A 14,067-nucleotide genomic window follows, 5' to 3' on the forward strand; every position below is an offset into this window, starting at 1 on the left:
CATTCATTATTTCTATTAAAAAATGTAAATATTCTAGGGGCTGAAGAAATGACTTAGTGGTTAAGAGCACTTGCTGTTCTTTCGAGGAACTGGTTCAGTTTCCAGCACCTACACTGGATGGTTCACCTACACAGAGCTGGTTCTTGTAAGTCCAGCTCTGGGGGAATCTAACACTCTTTTGTGGCATCTATGGGCACCTGCATGTGTGTGATGAACATATACACACTAATACATACCACGATAAAATAAAAAATAAAAATTTAAATATTAAAAATAGTTTTAAAGTTTTAATTACACCTATGTGTTGGGGGAATGTGCACATGAATGCAGTTGCCTGGAGAGGCCAGAAGAGGGCACCAGATTTTCCCTAAAGCTGGAGTTACAGGCAGTTTTGAGCCTTCTCTTCAGTCCCCCATAATTTTAAAATACTTATTAAATTGAAATACGATAAATTAAAAACTTCATATATCTATTATGTCTAGCATGATGTTTTGAATATGTACTCATCATGGAGTAGTTAAGTCAAGCTCATTTAGGTAATTTCTTTACACACTATTTTGGCGATGAGAACACTTTAAATCTATTCTCAGTGACTTTAATATTATCTTAATGACAAATATTACTTAAATGAATCATAATTACATATTTTGAAATACATACAATGCCAAAAATCTCCTCAATTTCTTATGAAGAGAAGAAAAATTGGAAGCCTGAGAACATGGCACTGGCGTTGGCGTGCCTGTGGTGAGGACCTCAGGACGCACGACAGCACAGAGCGCCTACCCAGCTTATGTCTTACTGACAGCATCGTTGTTTTCGTCTCTTTTTATTCCCCACGCTGGGGATGGAGCACAAGGCCTTGCTATTCCGGGCAGGTACTGTTGTCACTGAGCCCGAGTCCCAAGCTCCTTCACCACCCCCCTCCCCCGAGACAGGGTTTCTCTGTGTAGCTTTGCGCCTTTCCTGGAACTCACTGTGTAGCCCAGGCTGACCTCAAACTCACAGAGATCTGCCTGGCTCTGTCTCCTGAGTGCTGGGATCAAAGGTGTGCACCCCCCTCCTTGGATTTATTTATTTTTATTATATGTGCATGAGTGTTTTGCCTGTGTGTATGTAATGGCACTGTGTGTGTGCGGCTGGTGCCCTCAGAGGCCAAAAGAAGACGCCAGATCCCCTGGAACTGGAGTTACAGATGGTTGTGTACTGCTCTGTGGGTGCTAGAACTTGAACATGGGTCCTCTGTGCGAGCAGTTAGTGCTGGTAACCTTTGTGAATTTGTTTTTGAGATGGGGTCTCACTATGTTGCCTGGGCTGTTCTGGAACTCACTATGTTGGCCAGACGGGCCTTGAACTCACAGAGATCCACCCTGCCTCTGCCTCTCCAGTGCTGGGATTAACCTTTGAGCCATCTCTCCAGCCCCAAATGGAGTCTCCTTTAAAGTGAGCATTTGTGTGGTGTGTAGCAGAACCTCAGAATTTAAATCTGTACAACATGTTTAATTTTGCAGGTATTTTATATTTATTTATTTATTTATTTATTTATTTTTATTTATTTATTTATTTTTTTGTTTTTCTGAGACAGGGTTTCTCTGTGTAGCTTTGCGCCTTTCCTGGGACTCACTTGGTAGTCCAGGCTGGCCTCGAACTCACAGAGATCCTCCTGGCTCTGCCTCCCGAGTGCTGGGATTAAAGGCGTGCGCCACCACCGCCCGGCTTATTTTTATTTTTTAAAGACAGGATCTCATAGACCCCAGACTCACTCAGTCTCACTGTACAGTTGAGGATGATCTTACTTCCCTTCCCCTCCCAAGTGTTCAATTACAGGTGTGTACCGCCACACCCAGCTTCTTCAGTGCTGGGGGTAGAACCCAGGGCTTCATGTATGCCAGGCCAGCACTCTATCCACTGAGTCATATTCCGCCCCCTCAAATTATTTTATTTATGAACATATTCATGTTTTTGCCTTATCCCAGTGTCGGGGACAGTTCTTATGACATATTCCTGCGGCCTGCAACATCCCAGGCAATGTTTTAAGGTAATTTTGTTTCTTACCTTTTCCCCCCTTACTTTTGTTCTATGGACTCTCATGCTGTGATTTATTTTGGAAGCATTTAAAAAGCTCTGAGTGAGTCGCACAGTCTCGATGGCTATTGTAGGTCTGAAGGTTCAGTTAGATGGACATCACTAGTACTAGGTAGGTAGTCCAGGAAGGTGGCCCCGTCTTTCTGGGCCCCTGGGAAACTTACAGTTCCGTGAGCATTGACTGGGAAGATGCAGGTAAAAACCTTAGAGATGTTTAGTAAACGCTTCTTTCTAGTGTGAGCCACACTGGCCCTGTGCAGAAAGCCCTTTCCTCTCCTTAGGATCAACACACAGAAGTGAGATTACTGGGTCGGTGGGTGTCAGCATTGTGAAGACTCTGACAGCTGTCTCCACACTGTTGCCCTAGTCTCTCTCTTCAGCAGCCTTCTAGAACACTGGAGTCACTGTGCCGTGCTTGGAAAGGAGTAACTCTTCCAGAACGGAATGCCCACCCACCTGAGCAAGAGTAGCCATTTTAACAATAAGACCCAGGAGCTGCTCGTCAGGCACCACAGAGGTGCCTGAATGCTCAGGCCCCACGTATCAGTTAGCTAAATGTTACAGTCATGTTGCATAACAAGCCATCCCCAAGTCACAGTGGCATCCAATGAAAAGCATTTGTTCTTAGCCAGAGTTTGCAGGTGATTGCTATGGCAACTGGGCAGCTCCTCTCTACATGTCTGTCATCCCTGTCCTTGGGTTAGTAAGGGTATGTACACCTACGGGTGACGTCAGGGGCCCAAAGGGGCATATCTACCATACAAACACATTTCAAGTTTTTCCTTGTGTCAGCTCTGCTGACATCCTATTGGCCAAACCCAAGGTCAAGGGCTGGGAAATGGCTTCCCCCTATAGTAAGGCTGTGGCTAGAGTGTGGGCACAGGTAAAGATTTGGGGCCAAAAAGTGAATCCACTACACCCTGTGTCCTGCAGTCATCGCTTACAAGAAAGTTTTTTTTTATTGGACTTGAAAGGACAAAGGAGATATTTCTGTTTGCTTATTACGGCCATAAGCAGATGGTTCCTATGTTGGTTATTTTTCATCACCATGATCCAAATAGCTGACCATTTAATGGAGGAGAGATTCCTTTTGACTCACAGTCAAGAGGCATTTCAGTCCATCATGGTAGGGAAGGCTCAGTGGAGGGATACAGTGGAGGGATACAGTCCCCGGTGGCAGGAGCTGGTGGTCACAGCTTGTTCCGGCTTGTTGTTCACACGGTACCAAGCAGAGGGCAGAGAGTGCAGACAGGCCAGAACCAGGCTCAGGTGTTAGCTCTCAGAGGCCCTGCCTCCTGGAGTCTCCACAGCCTTTAGAACAGCACCACAAGTTGGGAAATGAGCATTTGAAACAGGAGCCTATGGGGGACATTTTAGATTCAAAACACAACGGTACCCGGCGTGTGAGAATGTGACTCAGTGGAGTTTCAAGCTCCTGATGATGGAAGTATTCAGTAGCAACCATACTTTGAGTTTTCAGTTTGGATCGTTCTCCATTATGGTGCTGTTGGGTGCTCTCTGTTAAACTGTGTTGCTGTGTGTACTGTGATTGGTAGGCTAGGACAAGTTAATTTTTTTTTTTTTTTGAGATGTGGTCTCCTTATATAACCCAGGCTGACCTTAAGCTCACCATCCGCCTGCTGTAGCTTCTTAAGTGCTGTGATTGCAGGCATGTGCCATAGCACCTAGCTTCCAATGCCTTTTTTGACTTAAGTTTCAGTTCTTGATGTGTACAATGAGGACTTAATCCCGCTGTAAGTGTAGGAGCACCTATCAGGAATGTTGCTTTACAGAGCCCAGTGGCTTAGAGTTCTAAGAGAATCTACCTGCACTAGGCATTCAGCCTCAGTGGTGGGGTGAGTGTCTAGTGCATGTGGGAGGCTGTGAGTGTGGGCCCCAGCATACATACAATCAGAAAAAAATAGAGATGGAGATAGAAGGAGAGAGAGAGGGAGAGAGGGAGAGAGAGGGAGAGAGAGGGAGGGGGAGTGAGAGAGAGAGAGAGAGAGAGAGAGAGAGAGAGAGAGAGAGAGAGAGGGAGAGAGGAAGAGAGAGAGGGAGAGAGGGAGAGAGAGGGAGGGAGAGAGAGAGAGGGAGAGGGAGGGAGGGAGAGAGAGGGGGGGAGGGAGAGAGAGAGAGAGAGAGAGAAAGGGAGAGAGAGAGGGAGAGAGAGAGGAGAGAGAGGGAGAGAGAGAGAAGACAGATTGATTTTGTTCATACAGCACCTCCCTCAATTTAGGCATTTCTCTGGTTATCATGACTTTTTTTTTTTTTTGAGACAGAGTTTCTCTCTGTAACAGCTCTGGTTGTCCTGAAACTCGCTTTGTAGACCAGACTGGCCTCGAACTCACAGAGATCTGCCTGCCTCTGCCTCCTGAGTGCTGTGACTAAAGGTATGTGCCACCACTGCCTGGTTTATATATTTTGTTTTAAAGGCAGGGTCTCATTCTGTAGTCCATGCTGTTCTCAAACTCAGGATCCTCTTGCCTCGGGTTCCTGACAGATGGGGTTCCAGGCATGTACCAGCACATTCATGAGTTTTCCTCTGGTTCCTTTTCTTTCTTATGATGTTAGGACTGAACCTATGACCTTACACACTAAGTTAGCACTCTGCTGCTAACTTAGTCCTTGCATGACTAGCTAAAAGGGAGCTGAGAAAGACATGCAATTATTGAAGGACATTTTTTAGGTGGTTTCCTTTTTTTTTTTTTACCCCTGCCCCTGAGTGAATTCAAAGACGTGAAATTGAAATTTTCATTCGTTCAAAAGAGCAAAACTAGTTTATTGGTTCAATGATTTAGAGAGCTATTAAATTACATTTCTTTTAGAAGTGTGGCAGCTATTAAAAAATATGTCAATATGCATTGATGGTGTACGCCTTTAATCCCAGCACTCGAGAGGCAGAGGCAGGCAGATATCTGTGAGTTCAAGGTTAGACTGATCTATGAGCAAGTTCCAGGACAGCCAGAGCTACACAAAAGAAACCCCATCTCAAACAAAACAAAACAAAACAAAACAAAACACAACACAAAATTTCTTTAATATTTAATTTTTTTTGTGTGTGTATGTGTATGAGTGTATGTGTGTGTACATGCTTGTGAATGCAATGTCTAGAGAGAGCAGAAGACCATGTGGGGGCTCAAAATGAACTCAAGCATCTGCAAGAGCAGCGAATGTTCTTAGCTGCTGAGCCATCTCTCCAGCCCAGGTGTGACAGGGCTAACTGGATAATTCCCAAGAAGCCCTGCTCTTGCATTTGAACAGGGATGCACGTGGAGTGTGAATGGGCTCTTTCCTCTCACTGCTCCTTTACTGCAATAGTTCCTACTGTCGTCAGCTCATTTGAGATTTCACTTTCATACTGAAATTTAATATTTATGGCAATGTTGTTGGCTTTTCGAGATTGAATCTTGAAGTGTAGCTTTGAATTTGTGATCTTTCTGCCCCGCCCCCAAGGGCTGGGATTATAGGCGTGTACCACCACATCTGGCTGGAATTTAATATTAATTTTTTTATGTTTATTTGTGTGTGTGTGTGTGTGTGTGAATGTAGGAGTCCAGAAGAGGGCATTAGATCCCTTGGAACTGGAGCTATGGGTAGTTGTGAGCTGCCCAATGTGGCTGCTGAGAATCCAGCTTGATTCTCTATCTTTTATAGGTTCTTGGGAAGTGGCATGATCCTGCACATGCTTGGAAACATCTTTATCTTACATTTACCCTTGAATGATAGTTTGGTTGGTTATTGAAATCTAAATTAAAAGTGCTTTTTAGAATGAAGAGATGGGTCAGCGATTGAGTTCTTGCTGCTCTTGGGGCAGCCCTGCGTTCTGTTCCCAGCACCTACATGCCAGTACACTATCATCTGTAACTCCAGTTCTAGGGGATCTAATGCTGTCTTCTCAGCTCCATGGGCACCAGGTACACACATGGAGCACATACATACATGCGGACAAACACTCATAAGATAAAAATAAATGAATCTTCAGAAAATAATCATTTTCCTAAAAGAATGTCAGTGAAATTGTTCCATGGTCTTCTAGCTCTCAGCTTTGCTGGTATACCTAATGCCAAGATATTTTTCATGCTATTATGATTAACCTATCTCTTCTCTCTAAAAGTATTAGGACTTTTCTCTTATTTTTGATATTATAAATATTTCCTGCCATGTGCCTAGATTTTGAAACTTCTCTTACTTTTTGTTTGATCCACTTGACATGAACTAGACCTGGTCAACGTGATGAGTGACGTCCTTCCTCATGTCTGCAGCTCTTCCCTCATTTGATCCACTTGGCATCAACTAGACCTGGTCAACGTGATGAGTGACGTCCTTCTTCATGTCTGCAGCTCTTCCCTCATTTGATCCACTTGACATTAACTAAACCTGGTCAACGTGATGAGTGACGTCCTTCTTCACATCTGCAGCTCTCACCACCACTGGTTCTTTTTGTTCTTCAGTCCCCTTTAATGTGTTCTCTTCTGGAACTCTTGTCATACTGGCATTGGAATTTCTGGGTCTGTCCTTAACATCTGCTGAGTTTTACCCCGAGTATTTACTTCTCTGTCCTTTCCCATTTAGCTTCAGAACAATTGGTTTCATCTTCCATGACACCAATTTCCCTGAGTGTGTAATTCATTATTCCTTCTGTTGACTTCAAATAAATATGTATTTATTTTATTTTATTTTACGTGTGTGTGTGTGTGTGTGTGTGTGTGTGTGTGTGTGTGTGTGTGTATGTGTGTGTATGTGTATGTGCAGATGCCCATAAAGGCCAGAAGAGAGCGCCAGACCCTCTGGAGCTGGAGTTACAGGTGATTGTGACTAGCCCGATGTGGGTGCTGAGAATAATACTCTGGTTTTCTAAAAGAACGGCGAGTGTTCTTAACGGTGGACTCCCTTTCCAGTTCCTATCTATTGCATTTTAAAAACTAATCTTCAGTTTCTACTATTTATAACCTATTTGAGATGAAGTCTCACCATGAAACTCAGGCTGGCCTCAAACACATCCTCCTGCCTCAACCTCCTGAGTTCTTACAGATATGCACCACCACACCCAGCTCTAGTTATAATTTTTTAAATGAATGAACTATTTTCTATTATATAATAGAAGATGAGAATTATATCTATTATATTTTCTTTATTTTTTCCATTAATTTTCTTAGGTTGTGCTTCTTTGATGATACATTAATTTTTTTTTTTTCAGTCATGGTGCTTTTTTTTTTAAGTGCTTGTAGATTCTTGGCCATCTGCCCATCTTTTTGTCTGAGAATTCCCAGTAACCTGATTCTATTCTTTGATGATTATGGGGGTGGGCCAGGTTCTGTTCCTTAAGTGTGGTATAGGAGTTCCCTGTCCTTTCTGGGGACAGAGCTTCAGTTATCACCGAGGGTAGGGCCCTGTCTCTCACACCCCCAGCTTTAGATTGACAGGAAATGCCGTGGCCAGTGATGCTGGCCTTTCTTACCCTCCCACGCCAGCATGGCTCTGCCTTTCATTTCTCCCTCTTTCTTCTTCTTTTACTCACAGAAGACTTTTCTGTCATTTGTGGCACTCAGGCTAGGAGGGAGGTCAAATGGGGGTGCTTGGTCCTCCATCTGGCTCCAATCTGCATTTTAGCAAAACAACTAAGTTTGGAAGTTTGAGACTAACAACATTAGGGTTGAGAGATTTCTTAATGTGAATATATTTCAGTAGAGTTAATGAAAACTTGGAGTTCTTACAAAGTTGGGTATATTACATGTGTGACAAATTATATATAAACCAGATTTCATTTCCTGTTTTTTTTTTCTTCTTCTTTTAATCAGCAAAGGGAAAAAATGGCAAGAAAACCAAGTCTCCTATAATACAGCTACACATTTTGGGGGGATAATGCATATTTAAACATTTCAACATTTGCTGTTAAAATGTGTAAAACTTCACCAAAAAGTGCCCCCCAAAGTATGAAGTTTCATACATAGATGAACCCCTCTTTCAGATATGGTATGGGCTGTGCCTCCCAGGGCCCGTCAGGCCTAGGCTGCTGCTGTTAGCAACCATCATTTCTCTCACGTCTCTCTCTCTCTCATCACTATGGTGATTCTTGTTAAATAAAGTGAACAGCCCCTGTCATGCGCCCTGACGCCTAATTCGGCATCTTTAGCTGTGTCTGTCAATCGCCACAAAACACCGCTGATCTAGTCAGTCAATATTTGATGAATATCTACCGTTCACTTAATTCCAGGGACCCAAAGAGGAATGGGACAAGGTGCTGTCCCCTCAGGAAATTTTCTAGGGAGAAGAAGAGGCCATAGCTTCCATGGAATGTGTTTTCCAAATGAGACCCAACTTCGCACATCTTTATGAAGGTGACTGAACTAAAAAATAGTTCACACTTGTGTAAGTAAAACCTTTTTAAAAACTTTAACTTCCCAATGGAAGTTGACCATAACATGATTCAACAATCAAAATGATGTAGAAGAAAAACATTCTCAGCAACTCCCCCTCCAATCTTTGCTTTCTTGTGGTGCTGAGGACTGAGCCACGGATCTTGTACATGCCAAGCAAGAGCTATACCACTGAGCTACAACCATGGTCCTATAGGTTTTTTTTTTTTGAGACAGGGTTTCTCTGTGTAGCTTTGCACCTTTCCTGGATCTTGCTCTGTAGACCAGGCTGGCCTCGAACTCACAAAGATCCACCTGCCTCTGCCTCCCAAGTGCTGGGATTAAAGGCATGTGTCACCACTGCCTGGCATGATAATAATTTTTAATAGATTTTTGTTTATATTTCTAGTGTTTCTTATTTTTTAAAAATTAATTAACTAAAAAAAAATTTTTTTTGAGACAAGGTCTCATGTAGTCCAGACTGGCCTTGAACTTGCTATATAACTGAGGATGATCTTGAACTTCTGATCCTCCTGCCTCCATCTCCTGAGTGCTGGGATTCTGGGCATGTGTCACCAGGTTTGATTTTATGCAGTGCAGAGGACCAAATCCAGGGTTTTGTGCATGTTACATAACCTCACCAACAGAGCTATAAGCCTGGTGTTTATTTATGCACATGTATATGAATATTTTTCCTTTCCCTGCCTTAAAAAATATGGTGTGCCATATACTTACCAAATGTGGTAGTTTGAATGTCATTGGCTTCCATAATCTCATATGGAATAGTACTATTAGGAGATGTTTCCTTGTGTGGTCTTGTTGGAGGAAATGTATCACTATGAAGACGGGCTTTGAGGTCTCCTATGCTCAAGACACCACCCTGTGTCTCAGTCTACTTCCTGTTGCCTGCATATCAACATGTAGCAGCTACCTCTCAAGCACCATGTCTGCCTACACACCACCATGTCCTGCTGTGATGATAATGGACTGAACCTCTGAAACTGTAAGCCAGCCACCACAATTAAATGTTTTCCTTTGTAAGAGTTGCCATAGTCATGGTATCTCTTCACAGCAATAGAAACCCTAACTAAGACACCAATATTTGCTGGAACTCCCTAGCTGACTGGCAGCTCTGGGTACCCCCCTAGTGTTAATGGGTCACAGAACATTAACTAGCCCCTATTGTTAGCAACTGGTGGGGATTTCAAATGTCTGCTATTCCAGTGAATGCCCCAGAGAATAAACTTGTGTACCAGCCATTTGTCTGTGTGAAGGGGTCTCTGTAGAATTGATTTTCAGAAGTGGGAGTGCTACATCAAAGAGCACTTACATCTAGTTTTTTTTTTACAGATTTGTCTGGCTGTCCCTTTGTTAGAGTTACACCATCCAACCTACCTTCTCCCATCAATGACCAAGAGTCTCTTTCTTTGAGGAGAATATTTCTAATTCTTTCTTGCTTTCTAGCTACCAAGTCAGCTGTGTTCACACTTTTTCCTTGCAGCATGGAATTTGCTTCAGGGTATTACCAAAGCTTTTATTTTTACAAGTCAAATTGCTCCTGAGATGTCCTGTTAGACTTGATTTATGGTGTTTTAGAATAGGGACTCTTTATTTAATTATATATATTTTGGAGAAAGGGTCTCATGTAGTTTGGCCTTGGGCTCCTACTGTCTTTACCTTCTGAGTGCTTGGCTCACAGGCCTGTGCCACCATGCTTGGCTAGGATAAGGAATCTTGAAGGGAGCCCAGACAGTTTAAAGAATGATGGACAGGCAAGCCAGTGGGGATTCAAGTTCAAGCTGTTGGATGATTAGAAGGGAGGTTCAGGGTCAGGAATAGGTTGTGGAGAACCTGGGCTGTCATGCACTAAGAGGATAGTTTGTGTATGTGTATATGTGCACATAGGCTTTGAGAAAAAGATCTCACTGTTTAGTCTCTGTCTATCTCAGAACCGTGTAGACCAGGTTAGACTTGTACACGTGTACTATCCCCACCGCCCCCTTTCCGCTTTTCACTGGTCAGTCAGTGAAGACTTCACGGAGGAGGGAGATGGTTAAAATGCCAGGAGGATTTTAATGCCTGGAACCCGTGCAGGGCGTGGAAGAGGACAGATCTCTAACGTTTAATTCTTAACTTCCTGCTGTGTGCTGTGGAGAGATTGCTCTTTAGTCTATTTAGCAATCACGTGTTCCACGGAGGGGTGGGGTGTGCTGTGGGGGTGTAATTTTGCAATTCAGCTTATGGGCTGTAAAGGTTGAGAGGCCACTTTCCCACTGGGTCCTTATCGTTGTTATTCAAATGCGTAGTAACCGAGACAGCTCCGGAGAAGCTGGTGCCTCTGAATGTCTCCTGCAAGAGATCTATCTGCCTTCCCAAAGGGGATGCAGTCATTAGTGGGGCTATCTTGTTGAAGACACCGTGAAGGTGGGGGGTCATCCTGGAGCAGAGAAAGCTCAGCTGGTTTAGTGTTTTGTTTTGTCTTTCCCACCCATCCTGTGGCCTTGCCAAACGCGGTCGTCTGGCTCCTGCAGGGTGTGAGCTGCAGGCGATGCTGTGTGCGGTTTCCATGGCAGTGGGCGGCGGGGACTCGTGGGGATGCTCAGCCAGGTGGCTGGCGCTGGCTCACCTGCTCGGTTGCTGGCAGCCTCGTCGAGGAGGCAGCAGGTTCCCCTTTCCGTTTCTCTTTAGTTCCTGGAGCTCTGGTTACGGTCTTTATGAGTCTGAGCTCTGTGTGAGAGAACTTTAAAAAGTTCCGTGTGACTTTATCTGGGGAGCGGACCGAATGGCAGCGATTCAGAAGGCGAGGGTGGAAAAGTACCAGAGGCGAGGCTGGTGCAAGAGGCCGAGCTTTCTGCAAAAAGGAAGCATTCCACAGCCAGGCTCTCCATCACCGAAGGCCCCCCGGGGTTCTCTTCGCGTGCCCTTGACCCCAGCAGGCGCAATTCAAGGGCTGGCTGTCAATGTTTGATCTCTTTATTTAACAAACTCACGAAATGCTGGGGACTTGCTGAAGCCCAACAATGACAGTTTAATCATTGCCCCGTAGTTTTCTAGTGAGGACTCGTTATCCAAGAATTACTTGGAATTCAGGGTTGGGAGGGAGGGAGCACAGAGAATCTCAAACAGATAAAGATGTGGAAGTCAGGTCCAAGTTCACAGTGTGTTTTTTCAGCAAGTTCTTGCTGGTTTCCAGGCAGAGGCTTTGTCTGCTCTTTGAACCCAGTGATACCGGAAACTCATGGGGGGCTGGGCCCTCAGGGTGGGTTCTGGCAGACCACAGGCTTTATCTATAGAGCTAATGCTTAGAAGAATCCCATGACCAGGGTGGAAGAAAAGCTTGGGGTCGGAGACGTGGATTGTGCCCAGAAGATAAAGATGAATCGGATGGAGTCCACCCAACACAGTCATGAGGGCTGGGATGGTTGGGACCTCCAGAATGTGGAGCAGAACAGAGCCACCTCCATTGTCCAAGATCTGGAAGAAGTGGTCCCAAAGCCACATTCTTCTTGGACACACAAAGCAGAAGATGTTTTAACATCAAAGAGCCACTTACACTCAGTGTAAGACCACACACTGTCAGATCACAGGCTCTCTAGCTTCCCGACTCTCACCCAGATGTCAGGCCACACCTCCCTAGTTAATTTACTTAACTACGGGATCCATCTCTCCAGCCCTTCTCCAGCTTTTGAAGGGGAGCCTCTCAGTCCCTCTCATACCTCCTGCTTTCTCTGGTATATGTTGCTGTATTTCTTTTTTTTTTTTTTTTTTTTGGTTTTCGAGACAGGGTTTCTCTGTGTAGCTTTGCGCCTTTCCTGGAACTCACTTGGTAGCCCAGGCTGGCCTCGAACTCACAGAGATCCGCCTGGCTCTGCCTCCCGAGTGCTGGGATTAAAGGCGTGCGCCACCACGGCCCGGCTGTTGCTGTATTTCTTAATGCTCTCCTAAGGCTCCATCACAACCCCCAACCTGCTAGCAAGGCTCTCTCCCTTAGCAAAGCTCATTCTGAAGGGTAATTTCTTTCTTTCTTTCTTTCTTTCTTTCTTTCTTTCTTTCTTTCTTTTTATAAAGATTTATTTTTATTTTATGTGCATTGGTGTTTTTGCTGCATGTATGTCTGTGTGAGGGTGCCAGATTCCCTGGAACTGGAGTTACAGACAGTTGTAGGTGCTGGGACTTGAACCCAGGTCCTCGGGATGAGCAGCCAGTGCACTTAACCTCTGAGCCACCTCTCTAGCCCTTGAAGGGTAATCTCATATCCTTTCCCAAGCCTGCCACTCTGACCTGCACAAAAGCTGATGTCATCTCCTCAAGGAGCAAAATATTCTTTGTTCTAGTCATCTGCCATTAAACCATGAATGGACACAATGAAAGATGGTACCCTTCTTCCAAAGTAAATCAACACGTTTCTTCAGTTCTACACTAGGGTCAGTTACGGGGAAGACAGTGGCAAATCAGGCCATGAAATCACGCAATTGTGCATTTTTTTTTTTTTTTTCTGAGATAGAGTGTGGTGGTTTGGATGAGGATGGTCCCCATAGACTCATCTGTTTGGATACTTGGTCTATGGCTGGTGGAACTGTTTGGAAAGGATTAGGAAGTGTGGTCTTGTTGGAGGAGGTGTGCCACTGAGAGTGGTATGGAGGCTTTGAGGTTTCAAAAGACCACACCATTCCTTGTGTATTCTCCCTGCCTTATACTTATAGAAGAGATGGGAGTTCTCAGTTACTGCTCCAGCACCATGCCTGCCTGCCTGCTGCCATGCTCCCTGCCATGATTGATAGATTCACAACACGCCCCAATGGTTGGGCATGGTTGCGCAAGCCCAGTGGACCTAGACACTTCTGTCTAGCCAGTTCCGGGTCAAAATAGCCATTTCCGGGTCAAAACGTCTCGCGTGACCAGGACACCGTGGCTTTGCATGGTTGCGTAAAGCGCGCAACACAACCATGTGATCTATGCGCATGCGTGGAGTAGCCACATGAGCCTGTGTACGTATGCGCCACCCAGCCTTTATAAGCCAGCTCCATATTCCTGGCTCCCTTCTTTATGCACGTATCTTTCTAACAGGCCTGAGCACACCTGTCTCTCTCTCTTATCTTAATAAAACTCTTGTTAGTAGATTCTGTCGTGTTTCGTGACATTTCCTCGCAGGGTAAGAGCGCCGCCAAATAACTAACAATGACAATAATGGACTCACACTCTGGAACTGTCCCAATCAATTCTTTTTTTTTTTTTTCTTAATTTTAATTTTTTTCAAGATTTGTTTTTATGTGTATTAGTGTTTTGCCTGCATGTATATGTGTGAGGGCACCATATCCCCTGGAACTGGAGTTACGGACAGTTGTGAGCTGCCATGTGGGTGCTGGGAATTGAACCCAGGTCCTCTAAAAGAGCAGCCAGTGTTCTTTAACTGATGAGCCATCTTCTTAGCCCCTCAATTATTTCTTTCATAAGTTGCCTTGCTTATGCTGTCTCTTCAGAGCAATAGAAAAGTAACCAAGACACAGTCTCACTATATAACCTTGGCTGGCCTGGAACTTAGTTATAGACCAGGCTGGCCTTGAACTTGCAGAGATCTACCTGACTCAGCCTCTGGAGTGCTGGGATCAAAGATGTGTGCCACCAC

The sequence above is a fragment of the Peromyscus eremicus genome, chromosome 8a (assembly GCF_949786415.1).
Source record: "Peromyscus eremicus chromosome 8a, PerEre_H2_v1, whole genome shotgun sequence".
Classification (NCBI taxonomy): domain Eukaryota; kingdom Metazoa; phylum Chordata; class Mammalia; order Rodentia; family Cricetidae; genus Peromyscus; species Peromyscus eremicus.